The following is a 7,542-nucleotide window of genomic DNA, read 5'->3' on the forward strand; positions in this document are numbered from 1 at the left end:
CTCCCTCCTCTTCCTCCTCCTCCTCCGCCTCCTCCTCCTCCTCCTCCTCCTCCTCTTCCCTCTCCCTCCTCTTCCTTCTCCTCCTCCTCCTCCTCCTTCTCCTCCTCCTCCCTCCTCCTCCTCCTCCTCCTCTTCCTCTTCCTCTTCCTCTTCCTCTTCCTCTTCCTCCTCCTCCTCCTCCTCTCCCTCCTCCTTCCTCCTCCTCCTCCTCCTCCTCCTCCTCTTCTCTGCAGCCTGTGTGTGCCGGGTCAGAGTTCACAGATGGTACCTGTGAGGATCTGACGGGTCGTTGTTACTGTAAACCCAGCTACACCGGAGCGAACTGTGACTCCTGTGCTGAGGGATACATTAACTTCCCAGGCTGCTACCGTAAGTACTGTCGTTGAGAGCAGCATTTTTTTTTGCTCTCTGAAGTTACCGTAAGTACCTACAACAGGCATCATTTTTATGGTCCTCATATAAGGATCATTGGGTAAAGAGTTGTAGGAACACAAACTGGACATTTTTCCTGCACAGACATAGATTACACCGAGTCTTGGAGTAGAAATCATCTACAATGAGAGAATGTCTATTGAAATAGCTTTTTAGTTCAGGACGAGGCTTAATCTCTGTCCAGGGAAACAGATCCTACAACTTTCCAGTAGCCCAGGATCGATAAGAACTCTCTCTCTCTCTCTGCTATAACTTGTTTACTTTGTCTGTTTCTGCCGTAGCAAACGACCTCAACAACAACACCGACAGAGAGGTCAAACCTGCCGGAGAAATCATCAGTAAGGCTTTTAAATGTGTTTTATTAGTTATTTATTTGAGTCGGTAATACATTCTGCAGACAGGCAAGGCTGTCTGGGTATTATTATCTCCCAGCATTCTCTCCTTTAATGGAATTTTGATTATTATTATTGATTGTTCATTTAAACATTTTATTTTTTTTAGACGAGTCAGTTGAGAACAAATTCTTATTTACAATAATAATAATAATTATAATAATGACGGCCTACCAGGGAACAGTGGGTTAACTACCTTGTTCAGGGGACCAGTGGGTTAACTGCCTTGTTCAGGGAACAGTGGGTTAACTGCCTTGTTCAGGGGACCAGTGGGTTAACTGCCTTGTTCAGGGGAACAGCGGGTTAACTGCCTTGTTCAGGAACAGTGGGTTAACTGCCTTGTTCAGGAACAGTGGGTTGCTACGCGATGGGAACGGCGGGTTAACTGCCTTGTTCAGAACAGCGAGGTTAACCTGCCTTGTTCAGGGGAACAGTGGAGTTCCTTTGCCTTGTTCAGAAACAGTGGAGTTGCTGCCTCGTTCAGAGGGAACAGCGGTTAACTGCCTCGTTCAGGAACAGTGGTTAACTGCCTTGTTCAGGGAACAGCGGGTTAACTGCCTTGTTCAGGGGAACAGTGGGTTAACTGCGCGCTCCCAGGAACAGTGGGTTAACTGCCTTGTTCAGGACAGTGGGTTAACTGCTGCTTGTTCAGGGGAACAGTGGGTTAACTGCCTTGTTCAGAGACAGTGGGTTAACTGCCTTGTTCAGGGAACAGTGGGTTAACTGCCTTGTTCAGGGGAACAGTGGGTCAACTGCCTTGTTCAGGGGAACAGTGGGTTAACTGCCTTGTTCAGGGTAACAAGCCCGGGTTAACTGCCTTGTTCAAGAGAGGAACAGTGGGTTAACTGCCTCGTTCAGGGAACAGTGGGTTAACTGCCTTGTTCAGAGACAGTGAGTTAACTGCCTTGTTCAGGGAACAGTGGTTTAACTACCCTTGTTCAAGAGAACAATTGAGTTAAGCTTAATTCAGAAGAACAACAGTTCTTTGCCAGCCCATTCACAGGGAACAGTGGGTTAACTGCCTTGTTCAGAACAGTGGGTTAACTGCCTTGTTCAGGGGAACACTGGGTTAACTGCCTTGTTTAGGGGAACAGTGGGTTAACTGCCTGTTCAGGGAACAGTGGGTTAAATGCCTTGTTCAGGGGAACAGTAGGTTAACTGCCTTGTTCAGGGGAACAGTGGGTTAACTGCCTTGTTCAGGGAACAGTGGGTTAGCTGCCTTGTTCAGGGGAACAGTGGGTTAACTGCCTTGTTCAGGGGAACAGTGGGTTAGCTGCCTTGTTCAGGGAACAGCGGGTTAACTGTCTTGTTCAGGGGACCAGTGGGTTAACTGCCTTGTTCAGGGGACAGAACAGTTTTAATTACCTTGTCAGCTCTGGGGATTCGATCTAGCAACCTTCGGTTTCTAGTCCAAAGCTCGAACCACTTAGGTTACCTGCCACCTCTACACTTCAACCACTGGGCTACCTGCCACCTCTACACTCTAACCACTAGGTTACCTGCCACCTCTACACTCTAACCACTAGGCTACCTGCCACCCTACACTCTAACCACTAGGCTACCTGCCACCTCTACACTCTAACCACTAGGTTACCTGCCACCTCTACACTCTAACCACTAGGCTACCCTGCCACCTCTCCACTCTAACCACTAGGCTACCTGCCGCAGAACAAAACAATGTCAAGTCTAACCTGGCTACAGGTTGTGATATAAATCGTTTTGTCTCTTATCTGTGTGTCTCTGTCTCTCTCTCTCTGTCTCTCTGTCTCTCTCTCTGTCTCTGTCTCTCTGTCTCTGTCTCTCTGTCTCTGTCTCTCTCTCTGTCTCTGTCTCTCTGTCTCTCTGTCTCTGTCTCTGTTCTGTCCTCTCTCTGTCTCTCTGTCTCTGTCTCTCTGTCTCTGTCTCTGTCTCTGTCTCTGTCTCTGTCTCTGTCTCTGTCTCTGTCTCTGTCTCTCTGTAGACTGTGAGTGCAGTGCTGCGGGTACGGAGGGAAACTCCTGCACCCTGATCCGCGTACTCCGTACCTGTATCTGCAAACCCGGTTTCACTGGGGACCACTGTGACAGCTGTGCGCTCAGGGCACTACGGACTCAACTGCCAGTAAGTCAAGTCATATGTCTACTAGTCATACCAGACAGACAGCTTCACCGCCGAGAGCTCCCTGCTATCCACGACCTCTATACTCAGGCGGTGACACCGTCGAGAGCACCTTGACTGAGTTAGGGTTGTTTGCAGTTTGTTCTGGGTAGTTAGGTTGTTTTACAGTTTGTTCTGGGTAGTTAGGGTTGTTTTACAGTTCGTTCTGGGTAGTTAGGTTGTTTTACAGTTTGTTCTGGGTAGTTAGGGTTGTTTTACAGTTTGTTCTGGGTAGTTAGTTTTTAGGGTTGTGTTTTACAGTTTGTTCTGGGTAGTTAGGGTTGTTTTACAGTTTGTTTTGGGTAGTTAAGGTTGTTTTACAGTTTGTTCTAGGCTGTAGTTGGGCAGTTGTTTTACAGTTTGTTTTGGGTAGTTAGGTTGTTTTACAGTTTGTTCTGGGTAGTTAGGGTTGTTTACAGTTTGTTCTGGGTAGTTAGGTTGTTTTACAGTTTGTTCTGGGTAGTTAGGTTGTTTTTACAGTTTGTTCTGGGTAGTTAGGGTTGTTTACAGTTTGTTCTGGGTAGTTAGGTTGGTTTGCAGTTTGTTCTGAGTAGTTAGGGTTGTTTACAGTTTGTTCTGGGTAGTTAGGTTGTTTTGCCAGCTTGTTCTGGGTAGTTAGGCTGTTTGCCAGCTCTGTTCAGTACAGTTTGTTCTGTTCCAAAGTTAGGCTGTTTACAGCTCTGTTCTGGCAGTAGTTTTTGTTTGTTCTGGGCAGTTGTTTTTACAGTTTGTTCTGGTAGTTAGGGTTGTTTTACAGTTTGTTCTGGGTAGTTAGGGTTGTTTTACAGTTTGTTCTGGGTAGTTAGGTTGTTTTACAGTTTGTTCTGGGTAGTTAGGCTGTTTTACAGTTTGTTCTGGGTAGTTAGGTTGTTTGCTGTTTGTTCTGGGTAGTTAGGTTGTTTTTACAGTTTGTTCTGGGTAGTTAGGTTGTTTTTACAGTTTGTTCTGGGTAGTTAGGGGTTGTTTTGCTGTGTTTGTTCTAAGTAGTTAGGTTGTTTTACAGTTTGTTCTGGGTAGTTAGGTTGTTTTACAGTTTGTTCTGGGTAGTTAGGTTGTTTTACAGTTTGTTCTGGGTAGTTAGGTTGTTTACAGTTTGTTCTGGGGTGAATAGGCTGCCTCACAGTCTTGTTCCTGGCAAAGCCAGGCTGACTTTGTCAGCCTGTCCTGGGCAGTCAGGCTGCCTTTGGCAGCCTGTCCTTGGGGCAGTTTAGGCTGTTTGGGTAGTTAGGGTTGTTTTACAGTTTGTTCTGGGTAGTTAGGGTTGTTTTACAGTTTGTTCTGGGTAGTTAGGGTTGTTTTACAGTTTGTTCTGGGTAGTTAGGGTTGTTTTACAGTTTGTTCTGGGTAGTTAGGGTTGTTTTACAGTTTGTTCTGGGTAGTTAGGGTTGTTTTACAGTTTGTTCTGGGTAGTTAGGGTTGTTTTACAGTTTGTTCTGGGTAGTTAGGGTTGTTTTACAGTTTGTTCTGGGTAGTTAGGGTTGTTTTACAGTTTGTTCTGGGTAGTTAGGGTTGTTTTACAGTTTGTTCTGGGTAGTTAGGGTTGTTTTACAGTTTGTTCTGGGTAGTTAGGGTTGTTTTACAGTTTGTTCTGGGTAGTTAGGGTTGTTTTACAGTTTGTTCTGGGTAGTTAGGGTTGTTTTACAGTTTGTTCTGGGTAGTTAGGGTTGTTTTACAGTTTGTTCTGGGTAGTTAGGGTTGTTTTACAGTTTGTTCTGGGTAGTTAGGGTTGTTTTACAGTTTGTTCTGGGTAGTTAGGGTTGTTTTACAGTTTGTTCTGGGTAGTTAGGGTTGTTTTACAGTTTGTTCTGGGTAGTTAGGGTTGTTTTACAGTTTGTTCTGGGTAGTTAGGGTTGTTTTACAGTTTGTTCTGGGTAGTTAGGGTTGTTTTACAGTTTGTTCTGGGTAGTTAGGGTTGTTTTACAGTTTGTTCTGGGTAGTTAGGGTTGTTTTACAGTTTGTTCTGGGTAGTTAGGGTTGTTTTACAGTTTGTTCTGGGTAGTTAGGGTTGTTTTACAGTTTGTTCTGGGTAGTTAGGGTTGTTTTACAGTTTGTTCTGGGTAGTTAGGGTTGTTTTACAGTTTGTTCTGGGTAGTTAGGGTTGTTTTACAGTTTGTTCTGGGTAGTTAGGGTTGTTTTACAGTTTGTTCTGGGTAGTTAGGGTTGTTTTACAGTTTGTTCTGGGTAGTTAGGGTTGTTTTACAGTTTGTTCTGGGTAGTTAGGGTTGTTTTACAGTTTGTTCTGGGTAGTTAGGGTTGTTTTACAGTTTGTTCTGGGTAGTTAGGGTTGTTTTACAGTTTGTTCTGGGTAGTTAGGGTTGTTTTACAGTTTGTTCTGGGTAGTTAGGGTTGTTTTACAGTTTGTTCTGGGTAGTTAGGGTTGTTTTACAGTTTGTTCTGGGTAGTTAGGGTTGTTTTACAGTTTGTTCTGGGTAGTTAGGGTTGTTTTACAGTTTGTTCTGGGTAGTTAGGGTTGTTTTACAGTTTGTTCTGGGTAGTTAGGGTTGTTTTACAGTTTGTTCTGGGTAGTTAGGGTTGTTTTACAGTTTGTTCTGGGTAGTTAGGGTTGTTTTACAGTTTGTTCTGGGTAGTTAGGGTTGTTTTACAGTTTGTTCTGGGTAGTTAGGGTTGTTTTACAGTTTGTTCTGGGTAGTTAGGGTTGTTTTACAGTTTGTTCTGGGTAGTTAGGGTTGTTTTACAGTTTGTTCTGGGTAGTTAGGGTTGTTTTACAGTTTGTTCTGGGTAGTTAGGGTTGTTTTACAGTTTGTTCTGGGTAGTTAGGGTTGTTTTACAGTTTGTTCTGGGTAGTTAGGGTTGTTTTACAGTTTGTTCTGGGTAGTTAGGGTTGTTTTACAGTTTGTTCTGGGTAGTTAGGGTTGTTTTACAGTTTGTTCTGGGTAGTTAGGGTTGTTTTACAGTTTGTTCTGGGTAGTTAGGGTTGTTTTACAGTTTGTTCTGGGTAGTTAGGGTTGTTTTACAGTTTGTTCTGGGTAGTTAGGGTTGTTTTACAGTTTGTTCTGGGTAGTTAGGGTTGTTTTACAGTTTGTTCTGGGTAGTTAGGGTTGTTTTACAGTTTGTTCTGGGTAGTTAGGGTTGTTTTACAGTTTGTTCTGGGTAGTTAGGGTTGTTTTACAGTTTGTTCTGGGTAGTTAGGGTTGTTTTACAGTTTGTTCTGGGTAGTTAGGGTTGTTTTACAGTTTGTTCTGGGTAGTTAGGGTTGTTTTACAGTTTGTTCTGGGTAGTTAGGGTTGTTTTACAGTTTGTTCTGGGTAGTTAGGGTTGTTTTACAGTTTGTTCTGGGTAGTTAGGGTTGTTTTACAGTTTGTTCTGGGTAGTTAGGGTTGTTTTACAGTTTGTTCTGGGTAGTTAGGGTTGTTTTACAGTTTGTTCTGGGTAGTTAGGGTTGTTTTACAGTTTGTTCTGGGTAGTTAGGGTTGTTTTACAGTTTGTTCTGGGTAGTTAGGGTTGTTTTACAGTTTGTTCTGGGTAGTTAGGGTTGTTTTACAGTTTGTTCTGGGTAGTTAGGGTTGTTTTACAGTTTGTTCTGGGTAGTTAGGGTTGTTTTACAGTTTGTTCTGGGTAGTTAGGGTTGTTTTACAGTTTGTTCTGGGTAGTTAGGGTTGTTTTACAGTTTGTTCTGGGTAGTTAGGGTTGTTTTACAGTTTGTTCTGGGTAGTTAGGGTTGTTTTACAGTTTGTTCTGGGTAGTTAGGGTTGTTTTACAGTTTGTTCTGGGTAGTTAGGGTTGTTTTACAGTTTGTTCTGGAGTAGTTAGGGTTGTTTTACAGTTTGTTCTGGGTAGTTAGGGTTGTTTTACAGTTTGTTCTGGGTAGTTAGGGTTGTTTTACAGTTTGTTCTGGGTAGTTAGGGTTGTTTTACAGTTTGTTCTGGGTAGTTAGGGTTGTTTTACAGTTTGTTCTGGGTAGTTAGGGTTGTTTTACAGTTTGTTCTGGGTAGTTAGGGTTGTTTTACAGTTTGTTCTGGGTAGTTAGGGTTGTTTTACAGTTTGTTCTGGGTAGTTAGGGTTGTTTTACAGTTTGTTCTGGGTAGTTAGGGTTGTTTTACAGTTTGTTCTGGGTAGTTAGGGTTGTTTTACAGTTTGTTCTGGGTAGTTAGGGTTGTTTTACAGTTTGTTCTGGGTAGTTAGGGTTGTTTTACAGTTTGTTCTGGGTAGTTAGGGTTGTTTTACAGTTTGTTCTGGGTAGTTAGGGTTGTTTTACAGTTTGTTCTGGGTAGTTAGGGTTGTTTTACAGTTTGTTCTGGGTAGTTAGGGTTGTTTTACAGTTTGTTCTGGGTAGTTAGGGTTGTTTTACAGTTTGTTCTGGGTAGTTAGGTTGTTTTACAGTTTGTTCTGGGTAGTTAGGTTGTTTTACAGTTTGTTCTGGGTAGTTAGGGTTGTTTTACAGTTTGTTCTGGGTAGTTAGGGTTGTTTTACAGTTTGTTCTGGGTAGTTAGGGTTGTTTTACAGTTTGTTCTGGGTAGTTAGGGTTGTTTTACAGTTTGTTCTGGGTAGTTAGGGTTGCTTTACAGTTTGTTCTGGGTAGTTAGGGTTGTTTTACTAAAGGATTTTACTCAAATATACGCTA

General features: G+C 43.1%; 1 long non-coding RNA gene across 1 annotated transcript; it reads left to right on the plus strand.

The window, feature by feature from the left end:
* The first annotated feature begins 253 nt into the window (after positions 1-253).
* Positions 254-2,826, plus strand: LOC127926292 (uncharacterized). The gene is made up of 3 exons (XR_008123879.1): positions 254-369; positions 714-770; positions 2,785-2,826. It is a non-coding gene; the product is annotated as an uncharacterized LOC127926292 (long non-coding RNA).
* The last annotated feature ends 4,716 nt before the right edge of the window (positions 2,827-7,542 follow it).

The sequence above is a fragment of the Oncorhynchus keta genome, unplaced genomic scaffold (assembly GCF_023373465.1).
Source record: "Oncorhynchus keta strain PuntledgeMale-10-30-2019 unplaced genomic scaffold, Oket_V2 Un_contig_7314_pilon_pilon, whole genome shotgun sequence".
NCBI classification, from domain to species: domain Eukaryota; kingdom Metazoa; phylum Chordata; class Actinopteri; order Salmoniformes; family Salmonidae; genus Oncorhynchus; species Oncorhynchus keta.